This window comes from Dermacentor albipictus, unplaced genomic scaffold (genome assembly GCF_038994185.2).
Source record: "Dermacentor albipictus isolate Rhodes 1998 colony unplaced genomic scaffold, USDA_Dalb.pri_finalv2 scaffold_12, whole genome shotgun sequence".
NCBI lineage: Eukaryota > Metazoa > Arthropoda > Arachnida > Ixodida > Ixodidae > Dermacentor > Dermacentor albipictus.
This window is the reverse complement of record NW_027225566.1, coordinates 134147-152994: the sequence shown is the minus strand read 5'-3', so window position 1 is coordinate 152994 and position 18848 is coordinate 134147. Positions and strand designations below refer to the sequence as shown.

Below are 18848 nucleotides of genomic sequence, written 5' to 3'. Positions count from 1 at the left end.
TTTTACTGAAAGAAAAAAAATACAAAAGGCGGTAAGTGGTCGCTTAGACCTGAGAAAAACACTCTAGGAAGGACCGCGTCACGAGGGAAGTTGGTGTATAACAGATGTCTATTGTTGTTGCCGACGATTTGTTTATTCGTGTTGGCGACTCAATCATGTTAGCACAGCCATATAGAAGCATCATTTCAGTCAAAGTCACTGGAACAGGAGATCTAACCATAACATCAATATTAAAATCACCAATCACAATAACGTGCCATTTATTTGAATTCGCATTTTCTAAGAATGACTCAATAAACTGAAGAAAGGCATCTGTGTTTCCTTGTGGGAGGCGGTACAGCACAATGGCGAAAATGTTCCGGTGTAGTACACTAAGACTCGAAATCATTAAAACTGTCAGTGTAATCAGACTGGATGTCAAACGATAGGCTTTTGCACATGTACGGGGTCACACTACCACCTCGTTTATTTTTTCTGAGTTTAGCTCTATGTTCGCAGCCAGAGAATTGAAAGACGTCTTCGAGCGAAGCCATGTCTTAGTAAAAGCAAGAAAATCGAAAGTGTAGTTCTTCTGTTCTATTTTTGCTTCGGCCTCCTCGCCCTTGTTTCTTAGGCTTTGTGCATTTAAGTGATAAAAGGATAGGCTATTGTTTGTACCATGTGCAAGTGTTCTTAGTAGTTGTTGAAATGAATCAGCAGAAAAATTGGCCATAGCTGAACTTCTTTACAAAGGAAAAACAAAAACACAGACACACAGTTCCAGACAATTTCTCCTCAACCACTCACATTGTTAATGTAGATCGCAAGAGTACTTGGTTCTTTTCGGGCAGATATCTTCCCTTCCTTGGTCCAGACAAACCTGTAGTGTGCCTGAGTGGCTCTTGCCTTCGCAAGCCACAACTTTTTCATGTTTTGCGCAGTTAAGTTGTCAAATAATTTAATTTTCTTGTTGCATTGCTTGAGAGTGCTACACTTGGCAATCCACTGTGCTTTTGCGGACTGCTTGCAGAACCCAATGAGCACTATAGGAATTCTGTCTCAACGAGAGGGAATACGGTGCAGCCTATCAACATCATTCTTTGTAAGCAGCGGCAGATCAAATTTCATAGCGAGATCATTAAGTTTCTCCATTAAATCTTCGCGCTCAGTTTCAGACAGCCATGAAGTTCCATGTCTTGTTTTCTTCTTGATTTAGGGCATTGAACTCATTGCGTAACTCTGCAAGTTCTTTCATTAGCTGCTTCGAAAGTATGAACTCTCTTCTGCAGGCCTTCTATTTGCTTATCGTGTTTATTTGAAGCTTCCATGAGCTTATCATACGTATCACACATGTGCTGAACGGACGTCTCAATGCTGCTCACTGCTTCTTTAAGACTCGATCTCTGATCAACCTTCACAGTAAGCACAGCAAGCATTCTATTTATGTCCGCCAACTGCCTGCTCAAAGCAAGGGGCACATTACTATCCTGCTGTCGAAGAGTGTCAGCGCTTCAAGACGCTGTCCCGCGACATGTCTGACACTTGATTTTGGCTTTCGCTTCCGCGTTTTTTGATCTGTACGTGCGCTCTCCAACACCCGAGCACTTTCCCAGACGATAACGTAGACCGCATTGCGCACATGTCATATATTCGTCAGCAGCCAGTAACTCCTCACAACATGCTAGGCATGATTCGCCAAGGTTAGTGCTTATCGCAATATAGAGGTTGCACAAGTGCAAAAAATGTTGGCGCACAGGAGGGTTCCCTAGTACCCTAGTGCACATGTTACACGAAAAACACGCCCCCCCCCCCCCCCCCCAACTTGCTCGGGCAGTAGGGGCAGCAGCAAAAAAGTAGGAATAGGTGGAAATGCGAAACAATTTGCAAGAACTGCGAACTAACCTGCAAAAGTGAGCAAATTTCTTTAGCTGCCGTGCCACATATCTGCCGCCGCCACCACTGCCCGAATGATTCGCTGTCCTTCTAGTTGAACACAATCAAGGTTGAAGTTTTCATGCGGTTGACGAAACATACATAAAATAGGGCTCGTGATGAGGGTGGTTTATGCACTCCATGGAGCAGCGCCCTTGTAGAGGCTCAGAGCGCATAATAAAAGTGTATTACGTGAAGTGTGAAGTGCAATGACGGATTCTAAGTGAGGTTATACAGTGAAGCAGTATATGACTATAGGTGTTTGCGCGTCAACAATAAAAAAGGTGTGCGTGGGCCTATCCCGGATATAATGAAATACTAGGTGTATACCCGTGGCGGAGTTAAACCAGGCTGAAAGCACTCCTCCCCTCCGAATAATAATAATAATAATAATAATAATAATAATAATAATAATAATAATAATAATAATAATAATAATAATAATAATAATAATAATAATTATAATAATAATAATAATAATAACTATTATTATTGCCATCTTACAATAATCGTACATCAGAAGGCAGGCCCGTCAAAGAGAAGGAAGAGGCTTGCGTGACTTGGCCCGGCATGCCGGCAAACACAGCCAAAATGGCTACATGTACAGAAATGAAAAGCTCGTGAAGCTTATCTCACAAAAATCAAACAGGAACTCAGCTGAAATCAGTGACAAAAGAAATACAAAAAAACAAGAATAGAGAAATGTAGTATTATACATATCTTACAGTGCCTTCAACATTTTTTTCAAGTTTTGTTTCGTTGTTGCAGTAAATGTTTGATCAGGTAGGTCATTCTATATTTTTGGGACATAATCATACCTACTAGCTTTACCAAATCTTGTGTTGCAGTGCGGTACTATAAAACACAATGTTTTCCGCAGTGCACGGGGAGCAATATATTCCTGTTTGAAATCAGGGTTCCAAAAATGTTTTACCACAACCGTTTGAGTGAATAAAGTTTTAAATGACGGAACACCCAGATGTATAAACAAGTTCACATTGTGGGCCGAGGAAGAGTTACAAGTAATGGACTTCAACATATTTTTTAGAATTCTGTCAACTCGACAGAGCCATCGAGATGAGCAAAACCCGAACAATGCAATGCCATTACGTAACACACTGTATACTAAGGTGTGCATGATAGTGATTTTTACAGGCATCGGAACAATGGATTTAATGTTAAAAAGCAGCGAGGAAACACTTCTGAGCCTGCCGCAAAGATATGTGATGTGATCATTCCATGAGAGGTCACTGTCAAAGAAAACACCAAGGTATTTAATGGTGTTTACATATTCTACAGGGGCACACTGACGCGATCGGCAAGTACGACATTGTAGAAACAAGGGTAAATGTGTAACCGTTACTTTAGGTGGATTTCTAAAACATAACATTTTTGTTTTTTCTTTGTTTATCGACAAACAGTTGTTAGCAAACAGGTCACTGCATCGTACACACTCTCTTGAAGTAGCGCAATAGCTTTTGAGTAACAGATATGTTTAGTTAAAAGGACAGTGTCATCTGCATACTGAAATATCATACACTTCGATACAGCTGAACAAAAATCATTTGTAGATATGTCAAGAAGAAGAGGAGACAATATAGAGCCCTGAGGTAGTCCAGCTTTCAAAGGTAATTTGTTATTGACGAATAACTGGTTGTCTAGAGATATAACCTGCGAGCGGCCGAACAAAGTTTTTTAGGAACTGGTAAAATGGCCCCCTGAAATCGAGCAGGTATAGTTTTTCAAGCAGGAGTTCGTGGTTCACACTATCGAATGCTTTAGAAGTATCGAGAAACAATGCGCATATAAACATGTTGTGTTCTAAAGCTGTGTTTAATTCATCGGAAAATTCCACGAGCAGAGCAATGGTGCCCCGTCCCGCGACAAAGCCGAACTGACGACTCGATATAACTGAAAACGTATCTAGAAATGACGTCATAGTTTCTAAGATAAATTTTTCTATTATTTGTGACATGATAGGCAAGATCGAAATAGGTCGGTAACTGTCCACAATACCTTTTTTCCTCCTTTAAATAATGGAGATACAATAGCCATTTTTAATTCCGCAGGCATTGTAGCTGTCTCTAGGAATCCATTAATTATGACAAGAAGAATACGTGATAGTGCGTTGAAGTTTCATTGGAGCAAAGATACCGATATACCGTCTCTACCAGCAGGCTTATGTCGCCTAAACCCAGCAACTATTCTTGCGGGTGTGTCGAATGTTATCGTCGGAAAGAACGCGGAAGCCGATATGATTTTTTCTTTCCTGCTGGCACCGTTGAAGTTGCTCCCGAAATGCGCGCGAAATGTTGATTCAAGATTGTGGCTGTCTGTGCAAGATCACATGGGAAAGCGTCAGCTAGCTTTGAATTGGTAGTGACTTTCCCGCGTAGGTGGTTTATCAGCGACCACGTCTTCGCCGGGTTTCGAACAGATAATTGAAACTGACGTTGAAAGTAGCGTTGTTTTGCGCATCGTATAAGGGCGACGACTTTATTCCTTGCGATTCTGTTGCTAGCGCGAAGCTCAGCATTGCTTGGAGTTCGTTTAAGCCGTTTCTACAGCAAGTCTCGGTAGGCGATTGAATTCATTATATCCACGGTAAGCCAGTTATGATTTCTTCTCTGTTTAGTTAGAACAATTCGACTGCAGGCTTCTTGAAAGCTGCGTATTTTCGAACAAGATTGTTCATAAATAAACACTGGCACTCCGCAAATAATCAGTGAAGACCAGCCGAACCTGCCAATCGTCTCATCCAGTTTGCGTTGATCAACAAAGGCAACGCGCGTCCGCCTATCTGAGCTATTTACTTTCCAACGCTGAGATTTTTTATAAAGGCGCCTCAAGCTAAAACGACAGCCAGTGAAATAGTGGTCTGCTAAGCGCTGCGTAATCACGCATGAATGCAGATCATGATTAGGCGCCCGTACGGCGATGTGGTCTAAGCAAGAATGCGTTATTCGGCGATTCACAATTTCTTCACGTGTGAAGGTGGTGACCATGCTTTCGAGGTCAAAAGCAGAAAGGACAGATAAACAGTCTGACACTTGAGCTTTGCCTGGGCATAATACGTCAATATTTAAATCACCAGTGAGGCAAAACACATTCTCATAACTGAAAAGCTTCAAAACAGTCTGTAATTCTATTATAAAGCGACTAACGCTGTTTGCAGGAGGCCGGTAGATTGCTAACAAAGTAAGAGTTGTCTGAAAAAAGCTTACATTTAAACACGGACATTCCGCATGAGCAAGATCTACATCAATGCATGATACTGTGTACTTTTCATTCACAAAAACTGCAATCCCGCCCCTTCGACGGTGTGAACGAGTGATAAATTCTGCACTGTAACCTGTTATGACAATGAACTGTGTGCTTGATTCGGGAATATATATTTCGGTTAGCACAAATACATCTACAAAATTTGTTGCATCTTCTGCAATATGTTTAAACTCAACCCAGTATTTACGTAGCCTGCGAATATTTATATTGACCAATATAAAGTCTAATTCCGAATTCGGACAGAAGCTGTCCTTAAAAGCTCGAAAGCTCGGAAAACCAAGCAAAACAGGCGGTTACATATTCATTGGATTTTTTCAACACCCATTTCATTGGTAATGCGAATGAGTGGAGAAACTTCGTCCTTCTTAGCGAAGATTTTGCCTGCTCTCACCCAAACGAACTTGTACTTGTGTTGCTTGCCTGCGGCCCGGGCAAGCCAGAACAGATGCCGATTTGGCTTGGTTAGATTGTCATTAAAGTAGAGCTTCGGAAGCACTTTAGATTCACAGAGCTGTCGAAGCTTTCCACGAGCCTTGATCCAGTTTTCTTTCATGTTTACCGTTGAGAAACAAACCAAGACTGTAGGGACAGTGTCTGTTTTGCCAGAAAGTCGGTGAACAGCAACGACATCAGCATCAACAGAAAATTGGGGTAAATTAATTTTGTCAGCCAGACCATGCAGTATTTTCTTCAAATCTTCCTTTTCAGCAACCGGCAAACCACGAATTTTCAAATTTGCCTTTCTGCTGTACTGTCCAGATTCGTTTTGATCGTGCTGCAATTTTTGCAAAATCTTAGCCTGAACATGGACATTCTCATTTAATTTATGAATTTCTCTGTCTCTGGTCCTTGCGGCTTCTTCAGACAACTTGAGCTGTTCACGTGTGGTCTCGTATTGCTTTGACAAGAAAGTGACGGCGTCTTCAAGGTCAGAGACAGTCTTCGACAGCTTTAAGTATTCTGCTTTCAGAAGCAACAGCGAGTCAACCTTAGAATGCAGTGCCGGTAGTACTTCTAAGCTTTCTTTTGCGTCCTTAATTTCCGCAACAAAAGCTAAAATAGCGTCGTCATGGCCTGCCGCCCGCGCTTAATCCGACTGGGATGAAGAAGGTTGCTTTTTGTTCGCTCTGCAGGTCTTGCATACCCAACCCTCACGTTTCGCCTGTCCCATAGTGTTAAAGGTATGAATGAATGAATGTGTGGTTTTTATCGGCGCAAGGGTCAGGTATGGCCAAAGAGCGCCATGGAAGTGTTAGTGATTTCGCAGTGGAGTTATGAATTCTGTGAAGTGAATGTGACGTGGCTGCAAAGGGGCCTAAAATATAGTCACTGTAAAGTGCGTAAAATGTACGTGTAATAAAATTATGGCGATGACAAATGACGAGTACTATGTGCATTAAGGTGCATTGCAAAATAATGATACGATATAAAAAAATGCATAGGTTTCTAAAATTAACTAGAGCACCATGGCCTCGTTAGGGCCCTTGAGACATAAGGGCCTGGAGGCATGTGCTATATAAAAGAACTATCACAGCGGCATCCTCTGGAGAAAGAATGCGCTACGAATTTATTGGGCTCATAACATGTAGGACAACCTCATTAAAAAAGTTGAGGACTGCTTTGGTGTTGAAAAATGGTTCTTTACCACGAAACAAAGGTGGTTCAAGAGGTATGCAATAACGATATGCAAGACGAAAATGCTTCTTTCTTTCAGGTTCGGCTTCGCGACACTCCAAGAGGACGTGGGGGACGGTCAGCGTCTCACCACATCGACCAAAGGTTGGCGGTTCATTTCCAGTAAGAAGAAAATTGTGTGTACCAAATGTGTGCCCTATTCTGAGGCGGCAGAATAGGACATCTGTTCGCCGTGATTTTGATGGGGAGGGCCAAAAACCAAGCTGTGGCTTTATAACGTGCAGTTTATTGTTTATTTCTGCGTTCCACATGCGTTGCCAGTGTTGTCGCAGTTTCTTACGCAAGAAAGGCTTCAGATCTGCGACCGGGACAGCAGCTGCAGAATTAGTGTTTAGTGATGTAAGTGATGTGGCCATTTTATCAGCCAGTACATTACCCTCGATACCTCTATGGCCAGGTACCCAGCATATTACTACATGTATATGTGATATATAGATACTGCATAAGAGGGAGTAAAGTTCAATGAATGCAGGGGCCCTATAACGTAAAAATATTCCACTATGTTTCTATTCCAATCTCCTGACGTCAAATTTGCGTAACCACCGACGCAAGCGCCAGGCGGTCACCCACAGGGCTGTCTGAACAGACCAATCAAACGCTCTTCTCGTTCGTAGGAGGTCACTTTTGTTTGCTTGAAAAACGAATAACATTGCTTACACTAAGCGGCTTGTCGTATCTAGTTGGCTGACAAGAGGCGAGGAGAACGATCAAGTGGAGAGGGATTCACTGGGGCAGAGTCAGTGCACTGAAAATCGGTAACCGGATGAAGAGGGTGGTGCCGGCGGTCTGCGATTGGTGGGCTTTCCCTTACTTAGCTTGTGGTGGCTGCTCGAAAATCGCGGTGGCATGCAAAGCAAGCCTAAGACTAACGCTAAAACTGAACCTCAGTAAAGAAGAGTTGGCAGAATGAGGTAGTAAACGTGCTGAAAGCGCTTGAAAACGTTACACGGCCACGCAAGAAGCTTTATTATACGCAAATACACCCATGCTCTCCGGCAGGTGCGAGTAGCCAGCGTCTCAGCGATCGGCGGCAGCCATCTTTTATTCCTTTCGGAACGGGGCAGCCTGCGGCTATTCCGAAAAAAATTCAGTTTTGTTCGGCATTTTAATGCATCTTTATCGCGTACACGTCACTTTGACGCGGTGAGTTTGTGCGATGCTGTGCCGTCGCGTGACAGGCAGATAAAGTGGGTGCAGCCTGAAAACTTTTTACCAATAGCCGAGGTCTCATGGCGAAAAGGGGTCGAATCATAAATAACAGTTTTTCTTTTTTCTGTCAAATCATGCATAATCCGTGTGTACACATCATATCAGATGGGGAGGTATCGTGGTTTTCGTGACGTCGCGTGACAGACAGGTTTAGTGGGCGTGGTGAAAAAACGTTTTTGACCAATCGTGGAGAGCTGATAGCAGACTTGGAATAGAAAAGTTTGGAATAGTTTTACGTTATGGCGCCGCAGGATTTTTAAGCTTTTGTAATGAAATTAACGCTTTTACGAGACTTAGCGAGTCTGTGTATGCAATTGCTCTGTCGAGTTTTAATTTCTGTATATGTCTTACTGCAGACAGTACTGCATAAGCTTCTGCAGTGAAGATACTTGTTTGCGGGTTCAGTAAGTCAGATATAGAAAGAGAGGGACCAACAGCAGCATAAGATACACCAGCATGTGATTTAGACGCGTCTGTGTGGAATTCTGAGCAGCTGTACTTCGATTGAAGTTCGCGGAAATGCATAGTGATTTCGATGTCAGGTGCGTGTTTTGTGACCTCTACAAAGGATACGTCACAGTCTATCACCTGCCACTCCCAGGGCGGTAATAGCTTAGTTGGAGGCATTAGTCGATGTTCGAGAACAGGGACATCCATTTCCGTGCTAAGTTTTCTTGCATGCAGTGAGAAAGGAAGTCTCATGGAGGGTTTATTATTAAAAAGTGTTTGACATGTTAAGTCATTAACAGTTTTGAAGCACGGATGTTCTTTATTGGAGCGCACATTGAGAAAATAGGTAAAGCTGATGTACGTTCTCTGAAAATGTAATGACCACTCGTCTGACTCTGCATATAGACTTTCCACCGGGCTTGTTCTAAATGCGCCAGTGGCCAGGCGGATACCTAGATGATGAACGGGGTCTAACATTTTTAGCGCACTCGGTGCAGGAGAGTGATATACTACGGCACCATAATCTAACCGTGATCTAACTATGCTTCTGTAGAGATTCAACTGGCACCTCCTGTCGCTACCCCATGTAGTGTGGGATAGAACTTTAAGTAAGCTCATTGTTTTTACACATTTTTCTTTGAGATATTTTATGTGTGAAATGGAAGTGAGCCTGGAGTCGAGAATGACACCTAGAAATTTGTGCTCTTTCTTGAAGGGAATTTGTTGTCCACCCAGTTCTACAGAGGGATCAGGTACCAGGCCTCTCTTTCTTGTGAAGAGAAGACAAGAGCTTTTGTGCGGGTTGATTTTAAATCCATTTTGGTCTGCCAACTTGGACACCTTGTTTAAGCCCTGCTGTACTTGTCTTTCACACACTGTAAGGTTGCTAGATTTGAAGCCTAGCTGTATATCATCTACGTAGACGGAATAAAAAATGGCGGGTGGCAGTGAAGGACGAAGTGTGTTCATTTAAACGATAAAGAGAGTGCAACTGAGTACTCCTCCCTGGGGTACACCTGTTTCCTGAATAAAAGGTCGCGACAATACATTGCCGATTTTCACGCGGAAGCTACGATCCGACAAATAGCTTTCAATTATGTTCAGCATATTTCCACGGATTCCCATCTCCGACAGGTCTCGCAAGATCCCGTAACGCCATGCCATGTCATACGCTTTCTCCATGTTAAGGAATATCGATAGGAAATACTGTCCATGTATAAATGCATCGCGGAGATTTCCTTCAATGCGCGCCAGATGAACGGTTGTCGACCGCCCTTCTCTGAAGCCACTCTGATAAGGATCGAGCATATTGTTGAGCTCAAGGAAATGTATAAGTCTGCGATTTATCATTTTTTCAAAAATCTTACACATACAATTTGTTAGAGCTATCGGACGATAACTTGTTGCCAAGGAAGGGTCTTTTCCGTGCTTTAGAACAGGAACCACAATCGCTTCTTTCCATGTGGATGGGAGGTATCCTGCAGCCCAAATAGAGTTGAATAGTGTAAGAAGTGTAACTTGTGCGTCAGTATGTAGGTTTCTGATCATGTCATACATGACTCTGTCAAGTCCCGGTGCAGTGCTTTTGCATGTGTTCAAGGCAGCTCTCAACTCGGCAATACCGAAAGGCTGGTTATACGGTTCATTCTGCCTGGATTTTCGTATGATTGGTTTACGCTCTACTATTTCTTTATGTTTAAGAAAGGATTGGGAATAGTGCGTTGAGCTCGACACTCGCTCAAAGTGCTCCCCAAGTGAGTCTGCCTGGTCTTTCAGTGTATCGCCCTGTGTGTTTACCAGAGGGAGTGAAGATGTTTGTCGCCCTCTTATCCTATTAACCTTGTTCCAGACTTTGGCCTCATCTGTATAGGAATTTATACTCGATAAAAACTTCTCCCAACTTTCTCTTCTAGCCTGTCGGCAGGTTCTCCTGCCTTGGGACTTTATTTTCTTAAAGTTAATAAGATTCTCCGCAGTGGGAGAGGCGCGTAGCAACTCCCACGCTTTGTTCTGTTTTTTTACGAGTGATCCTACAATCGTCGTTCCACCACGGGACACGCCGTTTGCATGCCAGGCCACTTACTTCTGATATGCATTTTGATGCGGCATCTATTATAAAGGCTGTAAAATACTCAACAGCAGCATCAATTCCTAGCGAGGACATGTCAACCCATGATATACTAGTTAAATTTCGGAATTTCTCCCAGTCTGCTCTGTCAATCTTCCACCTAGGAGCCTGTGGTGGATATTCGTTTTCTTTAAGTGTTCTTAATAGTATGGGGAAGTGGTCGCTTCCGTAAGGATTGTTCGTAACTTCCCATTCGAGTTCAGGCAGTATGGGCCGGGAAACTATGCTCAGATCAATTGAAGAAAAGGTATTGTTTGCAAGACAGTAATATGTGGGTTTCTTCTTATTCAGGAGGCACGCACCAGAAGAAAAAAGGAACTGTTCAACAAGACGACCTCGCGCGTCTATACGAGAGCCGCCCCACAGGGAACTGTGCGCATTGAAATCGCCAAGAACAACATAAGGTTCTGGCAATTGATCTATAAAGTATTGAAAATCATGTTTCGTTAGATTGTAATGGCGGGTATGTAAAGAGAGCTAATGGTGATGAGTTTGTTTAGCAGAACAACTCGCACCGCCACTGCTTCAAGGGGCGTTTGTAGCTGTAAAGGTTGACAGGCTACACTTTTATGAGTGTTATGAGTGTTTTATGAGTGTTAAATGTATTAGGGCCAAGACCCGAGCAAGTCTGTCCGAGATGATATGAATATTTGCATTCACAACACGCCATAATACATTCATCACAAGGCAGACGTTTTTGACAGGCAATACAAAGGCTGTCATCGGACATCACAACAGGTTATAAAACCAACGTTTGGCAGTCAGCAGCACTTCACATACAATGAGAAGCAAAAGATTACAAAGGAAAATTTACCTGTGGAAGTACAGGCGATCAGTTTAACAGGCCAATGTATCGCTGCCGACTGCGAAGCGGTCTGGGTTGAGTGGGCGTTTTATGCTGAAACGCCGGGTCAGCGTCGCCAGAAGAGCAGGATCCAGGCGATGAAATCAGCCGAGCAGTGTCGGTAGGCGTCGATGAGCGCACCTCTGCCAATCCAGCGGGAAAAGCCTTCAGCAGACCAAGGAATCTGTGGAAGTACAGGCGATCAGTTTAACAGGCCATTGTATCGCTGCCAACTAATAATAATAATAATAATAATAATAATAATAATAATAATAATAATAATAATAATAATATTTATTGTTGCCATATTACAATAATCGTACATCAGAAGGCAGGCCCGTCAAAGCCAACGAAGTGGCTTGCGTGACTTGGCCCGGCATGTCGGCAAACAAAGTCAAAATGGCAACATGTACAGAAATGACAAGCTCGTGAAGTTCATCACACGAAATGAAACAGAAAATCAGCTGAAATCAGTGACAAAAGAAATACAAGAAACAAGAAAAGAGAAATGCAGTATTATACATATCTTACAGTGCCTTCAACATTTTTTTCAAGTTTCGTTTCGAAGTTGCAGTAAATATATGATCAGGAAGATCATTGAATATTCTTGGGACATAAGCATACCTACTAGCCTTACCAAATCTTGTGTTGCAGTGCGGTACTACAAAACGCAATGTTTTCCGCAGTGCACGGGGAGCAACATATTCTTGTTTGAAATCAGGGTTCCAAAAATGTCTCACCACAACCGTTTGAGTGAACAAAGTTTGAAATGACGGAAGACCCAGATGTATAAATAAGTTCACATTGTCGGCCGAGGAGGAGTTATAAACAATGGACTTCAACATATTTTTTAGAATACTGTCAATTCGACAAAGCCATCGAGATGAGCAAAACCCGAACAATGTAATGCCATAACGTAACACACTGTATGCTAAGGCGTGCATGATAGTGATTTTTACAGGCATCGGAACAATGGATTTAATATTAAAAAGCAGCGAGGAAACACTTCTGAGCCTGCCGCAAAGATACGTCATGTGATCATTCCATGAGAGGTCACTGTCAAAGAAAACACCAAGGTATTTAATGGAGTTAACATATTCTACAGGGGCACACTGACACGATTGGCAAGTACGACAGTGTAGAAACAAGGGTAAATTTGTAACCGTTGCTTTAAGTGGATTTCTAAAACATAACAGTTTTGTTTTTTCTTTGTTTATTGACAAACAGTTGTTAGCAAACCAGGTCACTGCGTCGTACACACTCTCTTGAAGTAATGCAATTGCTTTTGAGTAACAGATATGTTTAGTTAATAGGACAGTGTCATCTGCGTACTGAAATATCATACACTTCGAAACAGCTGAAGAAAAGTCATTTATAAATATGTTAAAGAGAAGAGGAGACAATATAGAGCCCTGAGGCACTCCAGCTTTCAAGGGTAGTTTGTTATTTATGAATAACTCGTTGTCTAAAGATATCACCTGCGAGCGGCCGGACAAATAGTTTTTTAGGAACTGGTAAAATGGACCCCTGAAGCCGAGCAGGTATAGTTTTTCAAGCAGGAGTTCGTGGTTCACAGTATCAAAGGCTTTAGAAGTATCGAGAAACAACGCGCATGCAAACATGTTTTGTTCTAAAGCTGTGTTCAATTCATCGGAAAATTCCTCGAGCAGAGCAATGGTGCCCCGTCCCGCGACAAAGCCGAACTGACGACTCGATATAACTGAAAACTTATCTAGAAATGACGTCATAGTTTCTAAGAGAAATTTTTCTATTATTTGTGACATGATAGGCAAGATTGAAATAGGTCGGTAACTGTCCACAATACCTTTCTTTCCTCCTTTAAATAATGGAGACACAATAGCCGTTTTTAATTCCGCCGGCATTGTAGCCGTCTCTAGGAATCCATTAAGTATGACAAGAAGAATACGCGATAGTGCGTTGAAGTTTCGTTGGAGCAAAGATGCCGATATACCGTCTATACCAGCTGGCTTATGTCGCCTAAACCCAGCAACTATTCTTGCGAGTGTGTCGAATGTTATCGTTGGTAAGAACGCGGAAGCCGATAAGATTTTTTCTTTTCCAGAGCGGCCAGCTGGCACCATTGAAGTTGCTCCCGAAGCGCGCGCGAAATGTTGATTAAAGATTGCGGCTGTCTGTGCAAGATCACATGGGAAAGTGTCAGCTAGCTTTGAATTACTATTAGTGTCTTTCCCGCGTAGGTGGTTTATCAGTGACCACGTCTTTGCCGGATTTCGAACGGATAATTGAAACTGACGTTGAAAGTAGCGGCGTTTTGCGCATCGTATAAGGGCGACGACTTTATTCCTTGCGCTTCTGTAGCTAGCGCGAAGCTCATCATTGTTAGGAGTTCGTTTAAGGCGTTTCCACAGCAAGTCTCGGTAGGCGATTGCATTCATTATATCCACGGTAAGCCAGTTATGATTTCTTCTCTGTTTAGTTAGAACAATTCGAGTGCAGGCTTCTTGAAAGCTGCGTATTTTCGAACTGAATTGTTCATAAATAAACACTGGCACTCCGGAAACAATCAGTGAAGACCAGTCGAACCTGCCAATCATTTCATCCAATTTGCGTTGATCAACAACGATAACGCGCGTCCGCCTATCTGAGCTATTTACTTTCCAACGTTGAGGTGTGTTAAAAAGACGCCTCAAGCTGAAACGACAGACAGTGAAATAGTGGTCTGCTAAGCGTTGCGTAATCACGCATGAATGCAGATCATGATTAGGCGCCCGTGCGGCGATGTGGTCTAAACAAGAATGCGTTATTCGGCCATTCACAATTTCTTCACGTGTGAAGGTGGTGACCATGCTTTCGAGGCCAAAAGCAGAAAGGGCAGATAAATAGTCTGACACTTGAGCTTTACCTGGGCATAATACGTCAATATTTAAATCACCGGTGAGGCAAAACACCTCCTCATAACTGAAACGCTTCAAAACAGTCTCTAATTCTATTATAAAGCGACTAACGCTGTTTGCAGGAGGCCGATAGATCGCTAACAAAGTAAGAGTGGTCTGAAGAAAGCTTACATTTAAACACAGGCATTCAGCATGAGCCAGATCTAGATCAATGCACGATACTGTGTACTTTTCATTCACAAAAACTGCAATTCCACCCCCTCGACGGTGTAAACGAGTGATAAATTTTTCACTATAACCTTTTATGGCAAAAAATTGTGTGCTTGATTCGGGAATATTTATTTCGGTTAGCACAAATACATCTACAAAATTTCTGGCATCTTCTGCAATATGTTTAAACTCATCCCAGTATTTACGTAGACTGCGAATATTTATATTGACCAAAGTAAAGTCTGATTCGGAATTCGGACCGAAGCTGTCCTTAAAAGCTTGAAAGCTCGGAAAATCAAGCAAAACAGACGGATACATATTCATTGGATTTTTTCAACATCCATTTCATTGGTAATGCGAATGAGTGGAGAGACTTCGTCCTTCTTAGCGAAGATTTTGCCTGCTCTCACCCACACGAACTTGTACTTGTGTAGCTTGCCTGCGGCCCGGGCAAGCCAGAACAGATGCCGATTTGCCTTGGTTAGATTGTCATTAAAGTAGAGCTTCGGAAGTACTTTGGATTCACAGAGCTGTCGAAGCTTTCCACGAGCCCTCATCCAGTTTTCTTTCATGTTTACCGTTGAGAAACGAACCAAGACTGTAGGGACAGTGTCTGTTTTGCCAGAAAGTCGGTGGACAGCAACGACGTCAGTATCAACAGAAAATTCGGGTAAATCAATTTTATCAGCCAGATCATGCAGTATTTTTTTCAAGTCTTCCTTATCAGCAACTGGCATGCCACGAATTTCCAAATTTGCCTTTCTGCTGTGCTGTTGAGATTCATTTTGATCGTGCTGCAATCGTTGCAAAATCTCAGCCTGAACACGGACAGTCTCATTTAACTTCTGAATTTCTCTGTCTCTGGTCCTGGCTGCTTCTTCAGACAACTTGAGCTGTTCACGTGTAGTCTCGTACTGCTTTGACAAGAAAGTGACGGCGTCTTCAAGGTCAGAGACGGTCTTCGACAGATTTAAGAATTCGGCTTTCAGAAACAAGAGCGAGTCAACCTTAGAATGCAGTGCCGGTAGTACTTCTAAGCTTTTTTTTACGTCCTTGATTTCCGCAACAAGAGCTAAAATAGCGTCATTATTGCCTGCCGCCTGCGCTGAATCCGACTGGGATGAAGAAGGTTGCTTTTTGTTCGCTCTGCAGGTCTTGCATACCCAACCCTCACGTTTCGCCTGTCCCATAGTGTTAAAGGTATTAGGGGCAATACCCGAGCAAGTCTGTCCGAGATGATATGAATATCTGCATTCACAACATGCCATAATACGCCCATCACTCGGCAGACTTTTTTGACAGGCAATACAAAGGCTGTCTTCGGACATCGCAACACGTTATAAGAGCAACGCTTGGCAGTCGGCAGCACTTCACATACAATGGGAAGCAAAAGATTACAAAGGAAAATATACCTGTGGAAGTACAGGCGATCAGTTTAACAGGCCACTGTATCGCTGCCGACTGCGAAGCAGTCTCGCTTGAGTGGGCGTTTTATGCTGAAACGCCGGGTCAGTGTTGCCAGAAGAGCAGGATCCAGGCGATGAAATCAGCTGAGCAGTGTCGGTAGGCGTCGATGGGCGTACTTCTGCCAATCCAGCGGGAAAACCTTCAGCAGGCCAGGTGATCTGTGGAAGTACAGGCGATCAGTTTATCAGGCCACTGTATCGCTGCCGAATAATAATAATAATAATAAATCAAGATGCATTGTTTCAAGTCGATGGACTAGTGGAATAGTTAGTGAACAACACACGGACTCACGAGCAGGAGGTGTTGCCATATACGCAAAGGACAAAATGAAAAATGCATATAAAAAAAAGTGCGCCCTGCCGCGTGTATCGAAAACAGCGTCATCCGCGGCAGCGCCCCCAGCCGATAACTGTTGTTTGGGATACGCGTAGAAAATGCGCCACGAACGCATTGAGCGACCGTGGTACAACCTTTGACTCGCAAGAGGACCATGCCAGCCACTGTGGGGATGTCTCTGCCGTACAAACGTAAGACGTGATAGCCACTGTGTATACAACACCAGGCACACCCAAGTGTGATTTGGAGAAGTTAATGACCCCTCACTTTGGCGTGGGTTAGCCGTGACAGCACTATGATCATCGTTGGAGAATTCAGTGTGGACATCTCAAAACGAGACAAGAAATGGTTCTCTCATTTTGTGCTATAAGAGTTTGGTTTGAAGTGTCACACCAATGCAAGTAGCTCAACTGCTCAACAGCGGTCGTGTATAGATTTAACTTGTGCCAAGAATCTGTCTAAGGTTGTAACCGAACCAATCAGTGTATATGGCAGTATAAAGACGAAGCTATAGCCTCACTACCATTACCAAATGATGAAAATGAATGCATGTACCCTCGTGTAACTCTGTGTGATGTGCTACAGCTTCACTGGTCATCCACCTTCACGGAGTGAAATGGCCCCTCATGTTTTATCGGAATAAAAATACAAAAATGGCTTCCTACAAACAATGTTTTTTCTTAGATAACTAGGTGTTCTCGATTTATTCGCCCATAACAACTTCAGAAAGCCCAAGGATCTGCGCGCTTATAAATATTTCGCATGTTAAACGAAACAAGGGAAAAAATGTATCTGAAATATGCATGAGCTAGCTGAATTTATATAAATAAGGGACTGTACACAACAAGATGGCGGCTCAAAAAAGCACGGGCAACCCCAGCCGTATGCATTTACAGGGGCGAACCAGACGGCCGCTATGGACGGTCTCCCCCACAAGCGTCTGTAGCATGAAGAAGTATTCCACTGCACCTGTTGCGCCGCGCTAGGCCAAGACTATCCTGACGAATGGTCTCGCTCTCCGCAGCCTTCCGCCGATAAGTCCAAACTTGCGTATCCACAGCATATGAGAACTCCATACCCCCTTCACCCACCCCTGTATTATCCACCGCAATTTGCTGTTCTTTTAGGATTTTGCCTGCGCGGCGGTTTTTTAGGCCGTGCCACTCCCTACTCCGCAGGGCAGGGGTAATTGGACATCGCAGGGAGAGGCTTTCGTCCTTCAGTGGACATAAAATAGGCTGATGATTATGTTGACCGCTAACCCTCTTTTACGGCGTAAGATGTTATTGGATCATTCCAGTAGCCGTTTCGGTTGGCGATCTTGTCCACCGCTGCCACCGTCGGGGGATGGTTGGATTGTCTTTAGGAAGAAGAAAGTCACATGCCTGTGCCATGTATATACATGAAAAACATGTGTAACATAGCTAATTAAATCAAGCAGGCTAGGTGACTGTGTAACCGCCCTGTTTCGAAAGGGATGCCAATAAATCATCACCATCATCATCATAATTTTGTTCATTAGTATCGTATCGTACAACTTGTCATGCGATGTGAAATGCGCACCGCGTAGCGTCGACACGTACGCACTTTGCATTGCAGTTGCATATTATTACACCAGGTGGCACGCCGTGTAGCAGTTGGTAGGTAGATAGGTAGGTAGGTAGGTAGGCGTTTGGATGATAACTTATTTGTTTTAAATGAGTATATTGAATTATGAAGAGTAGAAAACAGACCGTTATATACGGCCTTTTTAGACATTATAGGAGCGTGTGACAACGTAGACCGCGGCATTTTGTGCGATATTCTGGAAAGGGAAGGCTTAGACGACGATTGTCTACAGCTTTTGAGAGAGATTTACCTAGTAAATACCGTTTGCGTTGAAAGGGAAGGGATGAGGAGCGAGGAGAAAGTTGATATCAACAAGGGACTGAAGCAGTGGTGCCCTTTAGCTCCACTGCTGTTTCTGATGTACATGGTGAGGATGGAGAGGGTGCTAGAAGGAAGTAATATCAGGTTTAATCTGTCGTACAAACAGGCAGGTACAGTATGATAGCAGCAGCTTCTAGGTTTATTTTATACGGACGACATTGTGTTATTAGCTAACAAGCAAAGTGATTTGCAACGTCTGGCTAATATCTGTGGACAGGAAGGCAACAATTTATGTTCGAAATTTAGCGTCAGAAAATCAGGTGTTATGGTATTAAATGAAAACAGTGTACAGACAGTGACAATACAGGGCCAGGAAATACCTCGGGTAAGAAAATATAAATACTTTGGTATATAGATAAACGAAGGCAATAGATATATCGAAACACGGGAAAGAACAATAAAACTAAAGAGGAAGAGAAATGCAGCCATAATGAAGCACAGAGTGCTACGAGGATACAATAGGTTGAGGTGCTCCGGGGTATGTGAAAAGTTGTAATGGCTCGAGGGCTTA

At 43.1% G+C, this 18848-nt stretch overlaps 1 protein-coding gene across 2 annotated transcripts in view; it reads right to left on the bottom strand.

Annotated features, from left to right (window-relative positions):
- LOC139051497 (vinexin-like) overlaps window positions 1–16229 on the bottom strand; it is a 647850-nt gene extending 631621 nt beyond the window's left edge. The window contains exons 1-2 of one of the 2 annotated variants that reach the window (XM_070528475.1): window positions 16018–16229; window positions 11490–11703 (exon numbers count right to left, since the gene is read on the bottom strand). The gene's annotated coding sequence lies outside the window, so the exon portion shown is untranslated. Of the gene's footprint in view, window positions 1–11489; window positions 11724–16017 lie in introns of those variants that run through there. The other variant, XM_070528476.1, reaches the window with a different exon arrangement.
- Between the last annotated feature and the right edge of the window lie 2619 nt (window positions 16230–18848).